The sequence below is a fragment of the Argiope bruennichi genome, chromosome X2 (genome assembly GCF_947563725.1).
Source record: "Argiope bruennichi chromosome X2, qqArgBrue1.1, whole genome shotgun sequence".
In the NCBI taxonomy this organism is placed as follows: Eukaryota; Metazoa; Arthropoda; class Arachnida; order Araneae; family Araneidae; genus Argiope; species Argiope bruennichi.
In genome coordinates, this window is record NC_079163.1 from 42112104 (window position 1) to 42132096 (window position 19993).

General features: G+C 28.1%; 1 long non-coding RNA gene across 1 annotated transcript; it reads right to left on the reverse strand.

Moving 5' to 3' along the window:
* Positions 1-1228: 1228 nt before the first annotated feature.
* Positions 1229-6180, reverse strand: LOC129960544 (uncharacterized). The gene is made up of 4 exons (XR_008783619.1): positions 5981-6180; positions 5780-5858; positions 4435-4507; positions 1229-1302 (listed from the first exon to the last, which is right to left on the reverse strand). It is a non-coding gene; the product is annotated as an uncharacterized LOC129960544 (long non-coding RNA).
* Positions 6181-19993: the final 13813 nt, after the last annotated feature.

Here is a 19993-nt window from a genome sequence, read left to right on the forward strand (position 1 = left end):
AAAACCCACCATAACAGCTGTTGAAAGAGTGCTTTCAATCATAGAAACGTGAGGCTAAGAAATGATGATAATATCTAGGAGATAAACTCAGAATTTTTTTGAGTATTAGCTGAAATATTCATTAATAAATGAATGAAACTACAAATCGCTTGTACAGTGCAAATAACAAAAAATTCATGATTTCTTTTGCCGTTTTCTTTTCTGAATCATTTTATTCAACAACAACAAATAAACTAAAACTGTTTTACTGCAATATAAAAATTGTTAATATAACAACAAAAAAAAAAAAAAAACTGTTAACTTTCTGCCAAGGTTGAACGAAATAAAAACTCTTTGAAATTTTTTGCGTGTCAGCTACAATATTCACTCTCAAAAAGAATGAAAACCGCTCTGAAACTTTTTTGAAAGTTAGCTGAAATGTTGACATACAAAGGAATGAAATTACAAACTACTTGTGCAATGAAAAATTACTAGAAAATAACGGTTTCTTTTGTCATTTATTAAAAAGATTCTGTTCTGAACAAAAAGCAGTTAATTCTGTCAAAGCGGAATTAAATCGGAGCTCTCTGAAACAGCCCAAAATTTCTGAATAAAATCTTATATAAATAAATCATTTTTTTAACACTTTTTCTCACAATTTTACTGCAAACAACTATTTCAAACCATATCTTTGGGATAGAAAGAGACTAAACAATTTCTTGAAGCAAAAAATAAATGCACTTCGTTTTAAAGTTACACTAGTAGCATTACATTGCAATGAACTAACCAAATGTTACAGATATGCGGGATATTCCTGAATTACGATTCTTTGTCTTGGATTATTCTTTCTTCTAAATAAGTAAATAGTTCATAAAAACTAAATTTAATTTTCAAAAAAAGTCATATCTTGCGTACATAAATTTGTACTTTATTACTAATTCTTCAACCTAACTTTTACTATGCAAGAAATACACTCACATTAACGATTTCAATGTAAATGAATCAGCCTGGAAGAAAAATATAAAAATTATAGCGAATTACGGTATTTAAGCTTTCTTATCGCTTTTTACTATTTATCTCTTTTATCGCTTCTTTAATTACAAACAATTTTATTTCAAAATTTTTTGCAAGAAATTAAATAATATAATGTTTGGATTTTGTTCATTAATTTCGAGTCGGATTGCTTTTCCGAAGTCTAGAGAATGTAGGCTGTAACTCAGAAAATCTTTATTATTGGCTACTTCACTTACTTCATACTATTTGGTGGTGTGAAAATTTGGATATGAAGCACAGCTCAGGTGTTTCCCTCGTCATTTGACCATACTTAAAAATCAAGAATTAACACAATCAGTATTATGGAATTGGAAATCATTTTTTCCACTCAAATTCACAAACAATTGTTTCTCTCGTATGGAATTCAAATGTAATTAAATCTAATGATCAATTAATAATTAAATCATGGAAATATTTGAGTAGTATACTATCATTAAGAGCGTACAAGTGTTTAAAATTTTTTGAAAACTCATTTTCATTTTTTTCAAAACTTATTTTCATTTTTCAATTATAGACAAAAATTACATTCTGCATTATATTTACACAACTGTTTAATAATTGAGTGAATATTTAAGAAATTATTTACAAATTACTATCATTTCATTTTATTTATAGCTTGATGAGTCTAATTTTTATTATTTGGCTGCATTTTTTTTTTTTTTTTTTTAAATTTCATAGGTGTTTGCTTTTATTTTTTTGTTGTTAAATGCTTAGAATGAATTGCTCTCTTTTTTAAATGGATTTGATTATTTGTCACATTTTATATGATACCAAGTATCATAAATGATTTACATGAATATTAAATTGGATTTTATGCCACTAATAACTTAAACAATCTGATTGATTTTGCTCCTAGGTCAACAGATTGGTCTAATATTTTAAAAATCTTTTTAGTTTTGATTTACTAAGAATTTGAAATAATTAACTTTTTGCACAATAAGTTTGTTTTTTTGGTACATTTCGACAGATACCACAAATCAAAGATAATTTCCTTAATTGTTATATAACACATTTTTGGTGAATGTCTCGTAAATTGTTCATTTGGTTTCAAATCATGTTCAGTTTTTAATTCCACGAAAATTCAACTTCATTCCATTGCAATATAAAATTTCTCTCTATGCAGATTACATAATCATTTGATCTTGGAATAAAATTTCATGTTCAAAACACATTTTCATTATCCAATTTTAATATTTAAGTAATCACTTATAAATATTTAAGTAATTACTATTAATAATATTTAAGTATAAATATTTAAGTAATCACTTGCAAATGATTATCATTTCCTTTTGTTTATAGCACGAAAATTCTGGGTAGTTTCAGACTGGAGAAAATGTTTTCCATAAAAGTTAAGGTTTGTATATTTTTCTACAAAAAATATTCTCCATTTATATTTGATTTTCTGTTATTACTTGTAATTAGATACCAAGGAGAATAAATGATTTACAAGAATATTAAAATGAAATTCATACCATTGGGAGCTTAATAATTTGATTGATTTTGCTCTTAGGCCAACAAACTGAACTAATATTATAAAAATATATATAGTTTTGATTCAATAAGTATTTGATTGTTTTTTTTGGGGGGCTACATTTTTAATAATACAACATAACAAAACTAACTTGCATAATTATTATTTTGCACATCCTTGATGAACTCATTTATTGCTCATATGGTGCCAAAACTTCATTCAGTTTTTAATTTCTGCTTTGAAAATTCAGCATTATACAATTGCAATATAAAATTTTATCACCATGTAGTTTGCATATTCATCTGATCTTGGAATAAAAACTGATGTTCAACACACATTAAGTTTTCCAATTATTGATATAAATAGCATACTTCCACTACATTCAAACAACCATTTGTTAGTAGTTGTATCAATATTTAAGAATTTATGTGCAAATTAGTTTGATTTCATGTGATTTACAGCACAGATGAGTCAACATTTTATTATTCGGAGGCAAAATTTCTCTTGAAATTATTCATGTATTTTATTTTATTTTGTTAAATATTTTTTTAAAAAAATTCTTCTCTCTTAATGGATTTGACTACTTGCTATAATTTATTTCATACCAAAGATTATAAATGATTTAAGCAATTATCAAAATGGACTTTATATTGTTGATATCTAAATAATTTGATTGACTTTGCATCTAGGTCACTAGATTGAACTAATATTTTAAAAATATATTTAGTTTTGATTCACTAAGTATTTAGAATATTGATTTTTTTGCACAACAAGCTTGTTTCTTTATTACATTTTGATTGATAAAAGATAACAAAACGAATTTGCACAATTGTTAAATCGAATATAATTGACAACCTCATTTATTGTTCATATGGTGTCAAAACTTCATTAGATTTTATTTTCTGTTTTGAAAATTGAGTTTTATTCAATTGCAATATAGTTTTCTCTCTATGTAGATAACATATTCATTTGAAATTTTTTCAATTGAAACAAATTCAAGCAAATTTCACTTACTTGTTGGAACAAAAAACTGATATTCAAGATACATTTCATTTTTTAATTATTGACGTAAATTAAATTCTTCCATTTTATTTCAACATTTGTTTAAAAGTTCTATGAATATTTAAGAAATTATTTACAAATTATTATTGTTTCCTTTTATTTTAGCATTATGAGTGATTTTAATACTTGGAGACTAAATATTCTTGTAATACTGCAAATATGGCTTTATTGAAATTTTGCTTTGCCAAGTATTTAAATTCTTATATTCTCTTTTTTAATGTATTTGCCTGTTATATTTTATACGATACCAAGAAATATAAATAAATTAAATGAATATTAAATATTAATACCAGAATGAAACTGAGATTATAGCAATAATTAAAATTCAAATTGTAATAACAATTTGTATGCTTTTCTTAATCTTGCAATAACACTTTACATATTTTAATATTTTGTAGTCTAAGAAGAGATATATTCACAGTTTTTAATTTAAAAAAAGCTCAGAAAAAAATGTACTCATAGAATAAAAAAAATTTGTCTTAACATAGGAATGATTTAAAATTTGAAATAAAAACAAATAGATTTAGAAGTATTTTCTTTAATGCCAACATTTTAAACGGACGGTAGAATTAGAAGTAAAATATTAGAGTGAGAATAATGAGATCTAATATTCTGTTGCAGCAGCAACAAGAATAAAGAATGAAAAATACAAATAGAAAGTGAAGAAGCAAAAAACATTGATTTTATACCATAAGTTCATGATTTGTTGCATCAAGACACATTTCTTGAATTCATGAACAAAGGTGCAATTTATTTTTCAAGTTACTTTTTCTGATCGCTTACATTAGAAGACATTTAAATATGAACACAAAGAGGTAATTAAATGAAAAAAAATTGAAAATATAAAAGACAAACAAAAATATACACACCTGATTAATGTCTTAAGATTACTTTAGCTCCTTCTTTGCATTTCAACCAAGTCCCTTACATAACTTTTCATACCTATAAAAGGGAATGAAAAAACGTTTAAATTCCACATGCGGTATTGTCGAAGAAATGTAAAACACAAACACTTTAGGCCATAAATAATCATTTTTAAAAATTCAAACAATTAAATGTTTACACATCAAATCCCAATCTCAGTTTTTCGAAATACAGATTAATTATTAATTTTATCATAGTGAAACAGATTTCATTCTGCATTCACATTAGTATGTAGCAGAGATTTTCGATATAATTAAAATTCAAATGTAATAACAACTGATCATACTTTTCTTGATATTCCAAACAAATAAACTTGATGTTTTCAAATACCCTATATCCAAAAAAATCAATTCCAAACAAATAAACTTGATGTTTTCAAATACCCTATATCCAAAAAAAATCAATATTTTAAGTTTTTAATTTTATAAAAAGGGTGAAAAAAATAATATACTGGAATGAGAAATATAATCAGTATTAATAAGACACAGAAATGTTAGAATATTTCTAATGAAAAGAAATAGTCTTAGATGTATTTTTTTTAATACAAACATTTAAAGTGAACAGTACAATTAGAAGAAATATTAAAATGAGAATAATGAGATCGATCATTCTGTTGCAGTAGCAACAAGCATAAAGAATGAAAAATACATATAGAAAGTGGCAAGAAACAAAAAAAATTGATTTTGTACCATAAGTTCATAATTTGTTGTAACATTTCCTGAATTCATGAACAAAGGTCCAATTTATAATTCATGTTACTTTTTTCTGATCCCTTACATTAGAACACATTTAATATGAACACAAAGTGTTAATTAAATACATAAAAAAAAAACTTGAAAATATGAAAGGAAAACAAAAATATACACACCTACCTCTTAATGTCTTAAGATTAGTTTAGCTCTATAGCAATTTGATTATAGCGTGGACCGAACTCGCAATGTTTGGTTTTGTAGCCGAGTAACATGACCACAAGACAGAAGTAATTACTCATGTCTCATAGTTGTTGTCTGGCTTATAAAGTGTCACCACATTACTCCCCCTCGAGTGAGTCGGAGTGGAGACAAACGATATTTTGTCCTGTTTCTTGCTGTTATTAATGGGGATATTGGCTGTTGCGCCTTACCCATCTTTATTGTCTGAATATTTATCAGCTTTTTTTTATGCTCAGTTACATATTATTATGAATCATGATTTGTTGTATCATTTCTCGAATTCTGAACACAAAGTTGTAATTAAATAAAAATTAAAAAAACCCTTAAAAATATTAAAGAAACACAAAAAAATACACACCTGCCTCTTTATGTCTTAAGATAAATTATTTCGCTCATTCTTTGCATTTCAACTAAGTCCCTATCATAACTTTTCATACCTATAAAAGGAAATCAAAAAAATGTTTATATTCAACATGCAGTATTGTTAAAGAAATGTAAAGTACAAACACATTAGGCCATACTAAATTATTTTTAAAAATTGATAAAATTAAATATTTACACATCCAATCCCAATCTCAGTTTATTCAAAGGCACACCAAGGTTAAAAAAGTGAGCCCTAAGCAAAAACGCTTAAGTCCCAAGTGATTACCAGCATCTAAGAAACGTAAAGCCTGCAGAAGTCCAAAGCATTCACCCACACCTAAGAAACGGATATCCACAACTCCTCCAAGAAAAAAAAAAACCAAGAACCAGGAAACCATCTAAAAAAGTTGCCAAAATCAAGAATACTGTAAAATTAATAAATCAAGCTGATAAATAATAAGCCAATATATAAATCAAGCTGATAAATAATCAACCAAAAAATAAATAAATAAAGCTGATAAATATTCAGACAATAAAAATGCGTAAGGCGCAACAGCCAATATCACCACTAATAACAGCAAACTACAGGGCAAAATATCATTCGTTTCACCTCCGATTCACTGGAGGAAGAGTAATGTGGTGATTAACGTTAATCAAAACCGAGTCCAATATCGAAGAACTCATCTTTAAGTCCCCAAACTTAATGGCAAACGATTGCCACAATTGTGGCGAACGTACTCTATTTCGAAAGTAATATTATGCAAATCCAATCTTAATATCACAGACATATTACTCAGATACAATTTATAACTGTCACACCTGCAACATGCCCATCTAAGCTAGAAATAAAAATAATTTAAAATTGTAAATGTATACAGCAAATATTTTATTTTTTCAGTTCACTTCGCTATCCTGAAATGAATATATTTCACCACAAATGTGCGTTACATTTTTTTTTTTTTTTTTTTCTTATTCATCGCTTTGCACCATATACATTTGTATAAATTTACTTGTTACTTTATAATTACTTTATTAAGGTAATATAAGTTTCTTGGGCCTTTGATTTGGCAAATTCGAACTTCCTGAAAAGTTAGAGATTAGACCTTCCTAACTGAAATCTAGAGATGTATAATCCACGATATTTTGAATAACAAATAATTTTACTATTGTTATTTTTAAATTTTTGTTCCAAATATCTGTTATTTCAATCATAATTTTAATTAAAATTTATTAATTAGTATTAAATGCAAAATTTATTAATTGTAATTATTATTTCATTTACTAATTTAAGTAATGTGTGTTTGAATTAATTTATCGATTTCAGCTTACTTCTTGAATATGATTTTTTAAAACTATTTATTTATTTTCTTTATTGGAATAAACAATTTTCTGAAAAAATTTGAATTATATATACATGTCATTTCTTTAAAATGTTGACATTAGTTCTCTATTCTACCAGCAGATGGTGCCAGCAGTAAACAGAATATATGTAATCAAAGTCATGTCATAAGCAATTAAAAATGAACTTTATTGAATAGTGCATCGTGAAATGCGAATATCGGAAATTCAAGGTCATTCCCATGAAGTGGAGCGGTGTCTTCGCATTTCCTGTGAAGCCTCACACTTTCCAGCGATGTCAAGGCTCCGATAAATTTCAGTGATATGCAATTCAATGATACGATAATTCCAAGAATAACCGGTCCGTTCACTTCAGTGGGTAAGGGACTTTCCCTATGCATGATTGAACTCTTGTTAGAGAGCTTCCATTGGACAGATCGTATCGATTGTTACTTTCTAACGAGATCCAAGACCTGTAATCGGAATATCACCAGTAAGATCGTATCAAGAAATTTGAATCCGCTTTGAAAAGTATTGATCACTGGTATTTGTCACTTTTTGATATTATTTACGTAATAACCGCTCGTAAAATATTCGTCATTCCTATTAAAATTAGATAATTTTTTTTTTTAATTATTTGTGTGAGCAGTTATATGTAGCAAATTCCCATAATCTAACAAAACATATTATTATTGATTATATATATAATAATTATATTTAAGTTTATAACCAATAAAACAGTTTGTTAAAATATTAATAAAAGACAATATTATTATATTTAGATCGAAATTATTTTCAGAATTTCGAATTAAATTTTGAAAACGTTAAAATGAAAAATAATTGAAAATGTTCATCTTTGTTAAATAAATTTTAAATTGTTGAAGGTGATTAAGGTTTCAATCAGCTCCAATAATCAATATTATTATGTACTAAGTGTTCCATTCTTCTTTCTATTCAGGTGATAGTAATTGCCATTTACCATGATCTTTCGTGGCGGAGGAAGAAAAGATTTTATTTCGTTTTATACACAGAAAACAATTGAAGGAGTTGCTTAGAGGAGAAAAAAAATGAGGAGGCCCAAGTCACAAATATTCCTATTACTTTCGATTTTAGATAACATTAAATAGTCATTTAGACCGTACGATATAAATTTCGATATTAATAAGTTTTGTATTTATTGCGATGTTCCTCAGGTATCGTTCTAATCATTTAATTATGGTTCAAAATTCCTATTTCCATTTAAAAACAGACATAGGATAAATTCTAAACGAGATGTCATTTTTACTAGATAAATTTGAATCCCTTTTTGAATCACGAAATTTTAATAGTTCTATTCTGGTGGAATCGATAATAGTAATCTTTGTGTCATATCTTTCTTTGGAGAATTTCTGATTAAAAATTTATTCAAATTTCAAGAGGATGATCCATCACTTACGGCAACATGTATTTAAATTATTCACTCTAAAATTTGGGATGCCAAGACACCTGGTTTAAAGGTTGAAACCATTGCGAAACTGGGAAATAATTATTTCGCACTTTCATATACTATTTTGTACCATTCATTTCAGGTTTGCTTTTGTTGTATAAAATTATATCAGTTTTGGCAAAAAAGGAATTAGAAAATTTTACGATCCTTTGAAATTAATCAACAATGCAATCATTATGAAATTGAATTAAAAACAATTTTTTTTTCTGAACCAAACTATAGTCTGTGTAATTTCAGTAAGCGTTTTAAGGACACTCGTTTTCCGTACTATTCTCTCTTTCTCCTTCTCTATTGCCATGGTTTCGACAAAGCTTGTTTTTTTCCACGCCAGTACGTTTCAGTAAGGTCGTTAAGCTGGCAGTACTTTAACAGCTGGGCAATAAAAAAAAAAGATTGACAGAGTTATCTGCCTCAACATTGAGTCGCAGACAACGGTACCTAGGTAAAAAACCCGACCTGGAACCACCCAGAGAAAATATATAGACTATAATAAAAGATGCATTCTATATAGAGAGCACTAACGCCTGAGGGTAATCTTTCAGAAAGTCTTCAGACCGGATTTATCATTTCTTTCTTTTTGAATGAAACGTAACATGTATTTCTAACCTGTTTGAATTGAGTGTTCTTAAAATGCGGAGTCATCGAAGGTGTATTTTTGATTAAGATTATATTAACTTATATATATATAAATTTTCACGGAGAAATTAATAGTTAAAAGCTTGCTGTTTTGTGTAATATGGCATTTTTTGCAATAAATTCCTTTTTTTTTTACCAATTGAAAGTAATGCTACTCGAAAAAAGAAAATGTTCATTGATTACACTTCTTTCCTTCATTATAATAAATATTCTGTTATTTGAATATGTTTCTTTTCATCATTGTAATATTGTATTATTTTAAGTTGAAAATGTTTGATTTTTCTCACCATATTCAGATTAGTATTCTCTATGGATGCCAGTTATTACGTAGAAATAAATTTTACACTGTCGGTCCTAGAATGTTGAGCTTTGGCCTGATTATTCGTACATTATCATGAGAGTAATTTGAAAAATTAGCCAAAATATAAGTTTAAATGATCCTGCTATTTAATTCGTTCTGTAAATACAGTTACTAGAAGGATGCTAGTGATTCGAAAAACGATGATTATATTCTTCCACAACCAGGACGGCATTACGATTATATACAGAACAAATATTCAACTTATCTAAACTTTCCTTATTACTGAATATATCATTTTTTCAGAGAGCAAGCAAATAATTTTACTTTCTTAGACGGCTTTCTAGTGCTTCTTCTAGATGTGTTAAATGTCCAGTTTCTCAAGTTTTTTCCACCTTTATTTTATAGAATCAAAGTTGCAACTGACGACTAATTAAAGTGAGCAATCTTATGCATTATTAGTAAATTTCTTTAAGGTTATGATAATTGGATGATGTACTACTAGAAAATTAATTGAATGTGACAATTTTTATTTCTTGAATAAATATTTCAGAAACAAACGTTTTCATTGAAATTGGCGATTAGTCCCTCTAAAATTAAAAATGAGCATATCTCTGCAAATTTTGCATATAAAACATGAAACTGGGCGTGGATAGATGAAGGAAAGAAACTTAATTTTCTCCTAGAGTTAGTATTTAGGGAAATAAAACTCGTTTCACTTTTCGTGGGTCATCATTAAATATATATATATATGTATTCAGTGGTCTCCTATAAAATTGCATTTATTTGTGTATAAATATAAATGTACGCACATGCAAATTTTACAAAAAAATCAAAATGTTCAACTAACTTTCGAAAAGTCGTCATTTAGAGGATTAAAAAAATAGTTTATGAATTCTGACTTTTAAGTTCGTCTCGATAAATAAATAATTTTATATATATATATATATATATATATATATATATATATATATATATATATATATATATATATATATATATATATATATATATATAAAGGATTGTTTTGTTTTTTTAAGTAATTTTCAGCTCACAAACCCGATTCATGGATCTGATCTGCCGAGACTGCTTAATCGTATTACGCAATTTCAGCTTTAAAGAAACTTAAGGATTAAAATTATTGAAGTTAAAAGTAAAGAATTATTTTAAAATGCTGTGTTTAGAAGAATGAAATGAAATATTTTGCAGATTCTTTGTCTGGATATGTTGCTGAATGAAACTCTCCTAAGACATTTTTATATTAACCCTTTATTTATTGAGGGGACTCTTAAATCTCCTCATTTTTCTCTTGGCATACAGCATTAATATAAATACTTTGAAACCCTCTGGGTCATTATAGTCCAGTTTCACAAAGCTTTATTTTCAGTTCATGGATGGCAGCACATGTGTGCGGCACTATTTGGAATAAATGTCTCATTAAGAGGAAGATATGAAATGAATGCTTTTAGGGAAGTTGAGCCAAGACAGCATTCAAAGTGTGTAGAATGTAATATATTCCTGTTTATAAATGATAATTTTTTTTTTCTAAAATCATAAGAAATCTGCTTTCTGATCACAAGAAAAAGTGATAAATAAAAAATATTGAAAAATGTTTTCTATATTTTGCGCAAAATTATTTAATAAATGTATTGTTTAATTTTTTATATCTTCCAAATTACGATTGAAATTTCAAATATTACTCTAATATTTGACATTTTAATGGTAAAAATACAATATTTACATTACGGGTCTTCATAGGGAATTCGTTTAAAATGCTGAAGGAGCCATTTATAATTAGTCAATGTTAATCCAATTTCTCATCAGAATGTTTGCTTCTATTTCACGCTGCTCTCTTACTGCTAAGAGAAGTATGTCTCTTTGCTCTAATTCTGCAATGGATGATGATGAATAGCTTTAACAAAGGCAAGATGGTGAAAAATAAATTAAGACAAAGAACAACAACAACAGCAAAATAAAGACAAAAAATCAAGACGATTAAAAATTCCAGACATTGCTTTTTAAAGTGAAAATTAACATCACTTCAAGAAGCAGAATCCGAATTTGTTAATTAACTTGTCTCTTTTTTTCCTTCATTTTCTTAATTATTATTAAATCATTTATTTGATCAAATACTTTGTGTAATTTTGTTGAAATATATAAAGAAACATGTACAGTGGTACCTTGCGTAATAAGCGTAATTCGTTCTAGAATCTTATTCGAAAGAACGCTACATCCTCGTTACGCAGAAAAAAAATATCTATCCAGAGAAAACCATGTAAAATAGGTCAATCCTTCCCGTTACACACACACAATATATATATATATATATATATATATATATATATATTACTATTTTTAATACATGCCTTTTTTTTACAATAAAACCGTCTAAAGACATTGGTCTTAGGATACACTTTGAAATTTGGCGAAAATGAAGCACAGCATTATTAGTAAATTAATTAGAGTGTGTATAGCTACTACCTTATCAGGCTGATAAGACAGTAGCTTTCAGCATTGCCCTTATTTCACTGGAATGCTGCTACTCTGTTGAAGCTATTATTTTCTTTCTTCCAGATCAAATCTCCTCTGCAACTTCTTGCTACGGTACAGAACACACTTCCATAAATTTTTCCGGAGTTCTTTTTATATTCTTCCGTCAGCTCAATGATGTCGTTGCTATCCATCTTTGGCCACATAATCATGATTTCTATTTTTCAGAAGGAAAAAAATTGAATTCGTATGCGTAAAATATAGTTTATACCTTCTTCCATAATTCAAAGTCAGACGTATAGGAAGATACATAAAAATTCCATCTGAATACCATTAAGATCTAGAAGAATATCGGCATTGAAGTAAGTTGAATTCAGTACTTCTCTAAAAGAAGCTGAAAGACGAGAGGTTTCCTATAAGAATCTGTTTAATTTTGATGTACTAAGAATAAGGATTTTTTTTTTTTTTTTTTTTTTTTTTTTTGCACTATAATTCTGTTTCTTTGTTACATTTTGTCGATACCACAAAACATATTTATGATATCACACATCATAACTAAATCTTTCATTTGGTGTCAAATCGTACTTAGTTTGTAATATCGCTACAATTCAACTTCATTTTATTGAAACATAAAGATATCTCTCTACAGAGATTACATATTCATTTGAACTTCAAATAAAAACTGATGTTCAATATACATTTTCATTTTTTCAATCATTGAAAAAAATTACTATCTGCATTTTATTTACAAAACTGTTTAATAATTGCGTGAATATTTAAGAAATTATTTGCAAATTACTACCATTTCATTTTATTTATAGCATGATAAGTCTAATTTTTATTATTTGGCTGCATTTTTTTTTTTTTAATTTCATAGGTGTTTGCTTTTATTTTTTTGTTGTTAAATGCTTAGAATGAATTGCTGTCTTTTTTAAATGGATTTGATTATTTGTCACATTTTATATGATACCAAGTATCATAAATGATTTACATGAATATTAAATTGGACTTTATGCCACTAATAACTTAAACAATCTGATTGATTTTGCTCCTAGGTCAACATATTGGCCTAATATTATAAAAATATGTGTAATTTTGATTTACTAAGAATATGGAATAATTAATTTTTTGAACAATAAGTTTGTTTCTTTGATACATTTCGACAGATACCTTATATCAAATATAATTTACTTAATTATTATATAACGCATTTTCAGTGAATGTCTCGTTAATTCTTCATTTGCTGTCAAATCATGTTGCTATAAATAAAATGAATCGGCTGTAACTCAGAAAATCTTTATTATTGCCTACTTCACTTACTTCGTACTATTTGGTGGTGTGAAAATTTGGATATGAAGCACAGCTCAGGTATTTCCCTCGTCATTTGACCATACTTAAAAATCAGGAATTAACACAATCAGTATTATGGAATTGGAAATCATTTTTTCCACTCAAATTCACAAACAATTGTTTCCCTCGTATGAAATTCAAATGTAGTTAAATCTAATGATCAATTAATAATTAAATCCTGGAAATATTTGAGTAGTATACTATCATTAAGAGCGTACAAGTGTTTAAAATTTTTTGAAAACTCATTTTCATTTTTTTCAAAACTTATTTTCATTTTTCAATTATAGACAAAAATTACATTCTGCATTATATTTACACAACTGTTTAATAATTGTGTGAATATTTAAGAAATTATTTACAAATTACTATCATTTCATTTTATTTATAGCTTGATGAGTCTAATTTTTATTATTTGGCTGCATTTTTTTTTTTAATTTCATAGGTGTTTGCTTTTATTTTTTTGTTGTTAAATGCTTAGAATGAATTGCTCTCTTTTTTAAATGGATTTGATTATTTGTCACATTTTATATGTTACCAAGTATCATAAATGATTTACATGAATATTAAATTCGATTTTATGCCACTAATAACTTAAACAATCTGATTGATTTTGCTCCTAGGTCAACAGATTGGTCTAATATTTTAAAAATCTTTTTAGTTTTGATTTACTAAGAATTTGAAATAATTAACTTTTTGTACAATAAGTTTGTGTTTTTGGTACATTTCGACAGATACCACAAATCAAAGATAATTTCCTTAATTGTTATATAACACATTTTTGGTGAATGTCTCGTAAATTGTTCATTTGGTTTCAAATCATGTTCAGTTTTTAATTCCACTAAAATTCAACTTCATTCCATTTGCAATATAAAATTTCTCTCTATGCAGATTACATAATCATTTGATCTTGGAATAAAATTTCATGTTCAAAACACATTTTCATTATCCAATTTTAATATTTAAGTAATCACTTATAAATATTTAAGTAATTACTATTAATAATATTTAAGTATAAATATTTAAGTAATCACTTGCAAATGATTATCATTTCCTTTTGTTTATAGCACGAAAATTCTGGGTAGTTTCAGACTGGAGAAAATGTTTTCCATAAAAGTTAAGGTTTGTATATTTTTCTACAAAAAATATTCTCCATTTATATTTGATTTTCTGTTATTACTTGTAATTAGATACCAAGGAGAATAAATGATTTACAAGAATATTAAAATGAAATTCATACCATTGGGAGCTTAATAATTTGATTGATTTTGCTCCTAGGCCAACAAACTGAACTAATATTATAAAAATATATATAGTTTTGATTCAATAAGTATTTGATTGTTTTTTTTGGGGGGCTACATTTTTAATAATACAACATAACAAAACTAACTTGCATAATTATTATTTTGCACATCCTTGATGAACTCATTTATTGCTCATATGGTGCCAAAACTTCATTCAGTTTTTAATTTCTGCTTTGAAAATTCAGCATTATACAATTGCAATATAAAATTTTATCACCATGTAGTTTGCATATTCATCTGATCTTGGAATAAAAACTGATGTTCAACACACATTAAGTTTTCCAATTATTGATATAAATAGCATACTTCCACTACATTCAAACAACCATTTGTTAGTAGTTGTATCAATATTTAAGAATTTATGTGCAAATTAGTTTGATTTCATGTGATTTACAGCACAGATGAGTCAACATTTTATTATTCGGAGGCAAAATTTCTCTTGAAATTATTCATGTATTTTATTTTATTTTGTTAAATATTTTTTTTAAAAAATTCTTCTCTCTTAATGGATTTGACTACTTGCTATAATTTATTTCATACCAAAGATTATAAATGATTTAAGCAATTATCAAAATGGACTTTATATTGTTGATATCTAAATAATTTGATTGACTTTGCATCTAGGTCACTAGATTGAACTAATATTTTAAAAATATATTTAGTTTTGATTCACTAAGTATTTAGAATATTGATTTTTTTGCACAACAAGCTTGTTTCTTTATTACATTTTGATTGATAAAAGATAACAAAACGAATTTGCACAATTGTTAAATCGAATATAATTGACAACCTCATTTATTGTTCATATGGTGTCAAAACTTCATTAGATTTTATTTTCTGTTTTGAAAATTGAGTTTTATTCAATTGCAATATAGTTTTCTCTCTATGTAGATAACATATTCATTTCAAATTTTTTCAATTGAAACAAATTCAAGCAAATTTCACTTACTTGTTGGAACAAAAAACTGATATTCAAGATACATTTCATTTTTTAATTATTGACGTAAATTAAATTCTTCCATTTTATTTCAACATTTGTTTAAAAGTTCTATGAATATTTAAGAAATTATTTACAAATTATTATTGTTTCCTTTTATTTTAGCATTATGAGTGATTTTAATACTTGGAGACTAAATATTCTTGTAATACTGCAAATATGGCTTTATTGAAATTTTGCTTTGCCAAGTATTTAAATTCTTATATTCTCTTTTTTAATGTATTTGCCTGTTATATTTTATACGATACCAAGAAATATAAATAAATTAAATGAATATTAAATATTAATACAGTACACTCCCGATTATCCGCGGAATTGGGTGGCGCGGCCGCCGCGGATAACAAAAATCGCGGATAATCCGAAAAAAGCTAAAAACGGGTGTAGTAAAAGAGAAAAAAGTCATTCCACCTTTGAAAAATCGTTTTATGTACAATAAAACGTCAAATAAACAGCAGGAAATGTTTAACTAACGCTTAATATTTTAGTATATCAGTAGTATAGAGATGATGGCTCTCATATAAAAAGTACCTTTCACTAGATGATGGCTCTCATATAAAAAGTACCTTTCACTAGATGATGGCTCTCATATAAAAAGTACCTTTCACTAGATGATGGCTCTCATATAAAAAGTACCTTTCACTAGATGATGGCTCTCATATAAAAAGTACCTTTCACTAGATGATGGCTCTCATATAAAAAGTACCTTTCACTAGATGATGGCTCTCATATAAAAAGTACCTTTCACTAGATGATGGCTCTCATATAAAAAGTACCTTTCACTAGATGATGGCTCTCATATAAAAAGTACCTTTCACTAGATGATGGCTCTCATATAAAAAGTACCTTTCACTAGATGATGGCTCTCATATAAAAAGTACCTTTCACTAGATGATGGCTCTCATATAAAAAGTACCTTTCACTAGATGATGGCTCTCATATAAAAAGTGCCTTTCAAAATAGTTGAAATATTCAACTAAATGAATTTTTTTTATCTCATTTCAGAATTAAAAATTTAGAATAACATTATAATTACAACAAATGTCTCTAGATTATAAAAAGAAATAAGTAAAATTTTATCTGTATACGGAGGAACATTGTTAACTCATATATTTAAACCGAAGCGATTAAATTCATCTAGAATTGTTTTTATAACTTTACAAGTTCATTTTTCACCGAAAGGAAATTGATAGAAGGGAAAAAACGTTACGATCAAGAATAAAATCATGAAAAACAATGAGTGAGAGAAGCATTGCTGGCTCATTCGATTGAACCGCGGCGATTAAAATGAGCGAGCAATGTTTTTGCAAGGTTATAAGTTCTATTCCCACTCAAAAAAAAGAGGCACAACAACTAAAAGAACCTTCAGATAAATTACAGATCTGAAATGATGCACGCTGCAAATGAAGTTTGCTGAGAAGAGAGTATGCAGATACGAACCTTGGTACCATTGAAATCACGGTAGAAAATGATCCGTTAAAGCGGGTGTATTCAGGTCGGGAGGAAAGGTTAAGTACAAGTTTGCGAAGAAGAGGAAATGCGCGTTCCATTTTTTTTTCCAAGGTGAAAAAAAAGCATTTGTTTATAATGGGGGACATCTGAAGAAAAAAAGAATATAAAGAAATTTATCGATCGAAATCGTCATTTAGTCACTCAGTATACACGGGAAATGGATGGAAAAAAGTTGAGCTTGTTTGTTTTAATAATTCTAGCTACAGCAGAATTAATTTTTATAATATCAAACCACCTTGAGACGACTGACAACGAAATTAAAATTAATAATAAAACGTGCTTTCGTTCGATACATATAGGAAGGAAATTATTTTATCATGAATGTTTAAAACAGGGTGCAAATATTCATGACATACGATATTTTTTTAACGTAAATTCAACATATTTATCAGCAAGCTTTTTAGGAGTTCAAATGACTGAGAAAGAATTTCAGAAAGTATGTGAACAATGTTCAAATTGAAACATCCTTCGTGTTTACTATGTGTAGGAGCATCGCAGTCGGGTAAAACCTCATTGGTGCGACAAATGATTGCACATAAAGCATATGATTTTGAATTTAAAAATATTATCTGGTGCTATAAAGTTTTTCAGCCATGGTTTGCTAAAGAAAAAGAAATGAAATTTGTTCAAGGTTTTCCAGAAAAAGTCGAAAGCGGAAATCTATATGTATTTGATGATCAGATGGATCAACTTTGCCAAGATTATGCGGAATTGTTCACTATTACAGCACACCATTCTAGAATCAGTGTGATTCTGATTTTGCAGAATCTATTTCCCCGAAATAAAGTGATGCGAGACATAAGTCTGAATGCACAATATGTAATATTATTTAAAAACAATCGTGACGTGGGACAAATCCAGTGTTTCGCAAGACAAGTATACGGAAATAAGGCAGCATATTTTATGGATGCTTACAAAAAGAGCACGCAAGGCAATTTTAACTATTTGTTGGTGGACCTACACCCGAGAACGGATGAAAAATTTAGGCTCAGAGAGAGCGTGTTCCCTGATTCCAATGGATTTTATTGGATATATTTACCGATAAAATGAAGAATATAAAGAAGCATTATCACTTACTGAAACTACTACTCAGCGCATCTCCAGCACAAAAAAGAGCAATAATACGGACTGCTAACAAAAGTCAGTTACATTGCTTATGCGAAATTTGTGTAAACGTCTTAGGTGGTAATTTATCGGTGAGCGTAAAGAAATTACGTAAATATAAAACGGCTATAAGAAAAATTGTTAATAAAAAATTATCTTTAGAAAAAAAGAGAAAAGAATTAATTAACCAAACGGGAGGCTTCCTACCCCTCATTCTTCCCGCAGTTCTATCTGCGTTAGTAGGCCTTGCCGGAAAAGCAATAGGAAGCTGAATTTAATATTCGCAGCAATGTCTCGGAGAATGGCTCTCGTTCCTGAAGATTTAGCAGCAACTTACTTTTCGAAAACATCAGATACCGGAGTACATGGTATTGAAAACCAAATATTAAACCTTCTTCATGAGTCAAACTATTCGGATGATGCAAAAGCAAAACTGTTGAGCCAACTGCTTTTAAAATATCAGCATGCTATAAATGTGCCTAAACCACCGATACGTGTAACTATTGAAGACTCTAAGGAACAAGTTCAAGAATCGCCTAAAAGTAACTCAGTGGAAGATCCTATATTACGTGATATCATACTTTCAGTTCCTGCGAACTTCCAAAAATTTATTTCGCCTATTGCTGAAAAATTGAATACACGCAGCTATGCTTGGAATGAATATGGTGAATTGATGAAAGATAACGAAATCGTTAAAAACACAAACGTTATTGACTTATTTTCATATTTAATGAGAAATGTAAAGAAAGGTTATGAACCACATGGTTTTTCAGTGTTTTGGAGGGGTATTAAAGAGATAAAAATACCAACACGTTGGATTGGCAACCAGAAGCTAGTAGAAAATTTCGGGTTTGACACAGACGCAGGCGAGATCCAAAACGAAATTAATCTGAAATCTCCAGATTCAAAAGCAAAGAAGAAGAAGCAAAACTCGAAAAGAAAATGGAAAGAATATTAGAAGCAGCATATTACGATTTCGCAAACCCTGCATCATTTGGCGGAATAAAGAAACTATCAGCAATCTCTAAAGTTCCATATGAGAAAGCTAAACGCTGGTTAATGACCCAAGATACTTATTCGTTACATAAACCAGTTCGGTATAAATTTTCTCGGATGTCGACGCTTTCATATGGTATAAATGATTTATGGCAATGCGATCTTGTGGATTTACAGCATTTAGCAGAACATAATAATGGGTTTAAGTATTTACTCACCGTAATTGATGTATTTTCGAAGTATGCCTATGTTATACCTCTTAAAAGCAAAACTTCTGTGGCTGTAAAAAATGCTTTTGAAAAATTGTTACAGCAGGTTAAGCCTAAACACATTCAAAGCGATAAGGGCAAGGAATTTTACAATACGCAACTTCAGTCATTGTTTAAGAGGTACAACATTAACCACTATTCAGCTGAAGGTGATCATAAAGCTAGTGTTATTGAGAGGTTCAACAGAACTTTAAAAAACAAAATGTTCAGGGTATTCACATATAGAAAATCTTATAGATATGATGATGTGCTACAGTCACTAGTAAAGTCGTATAACGACAGTGAACATCGTAGCATTGGCATGGCACCTTCAAAAGTCACTCGTGATTTTGAACCACATATCTTCAAAAAATTATATGGTTACACATTGAAGAACTCGCGAGTGATTTTGAATAAGAGAGATTTAGTAAGAATATCGAAAGCGAATAAATCGTT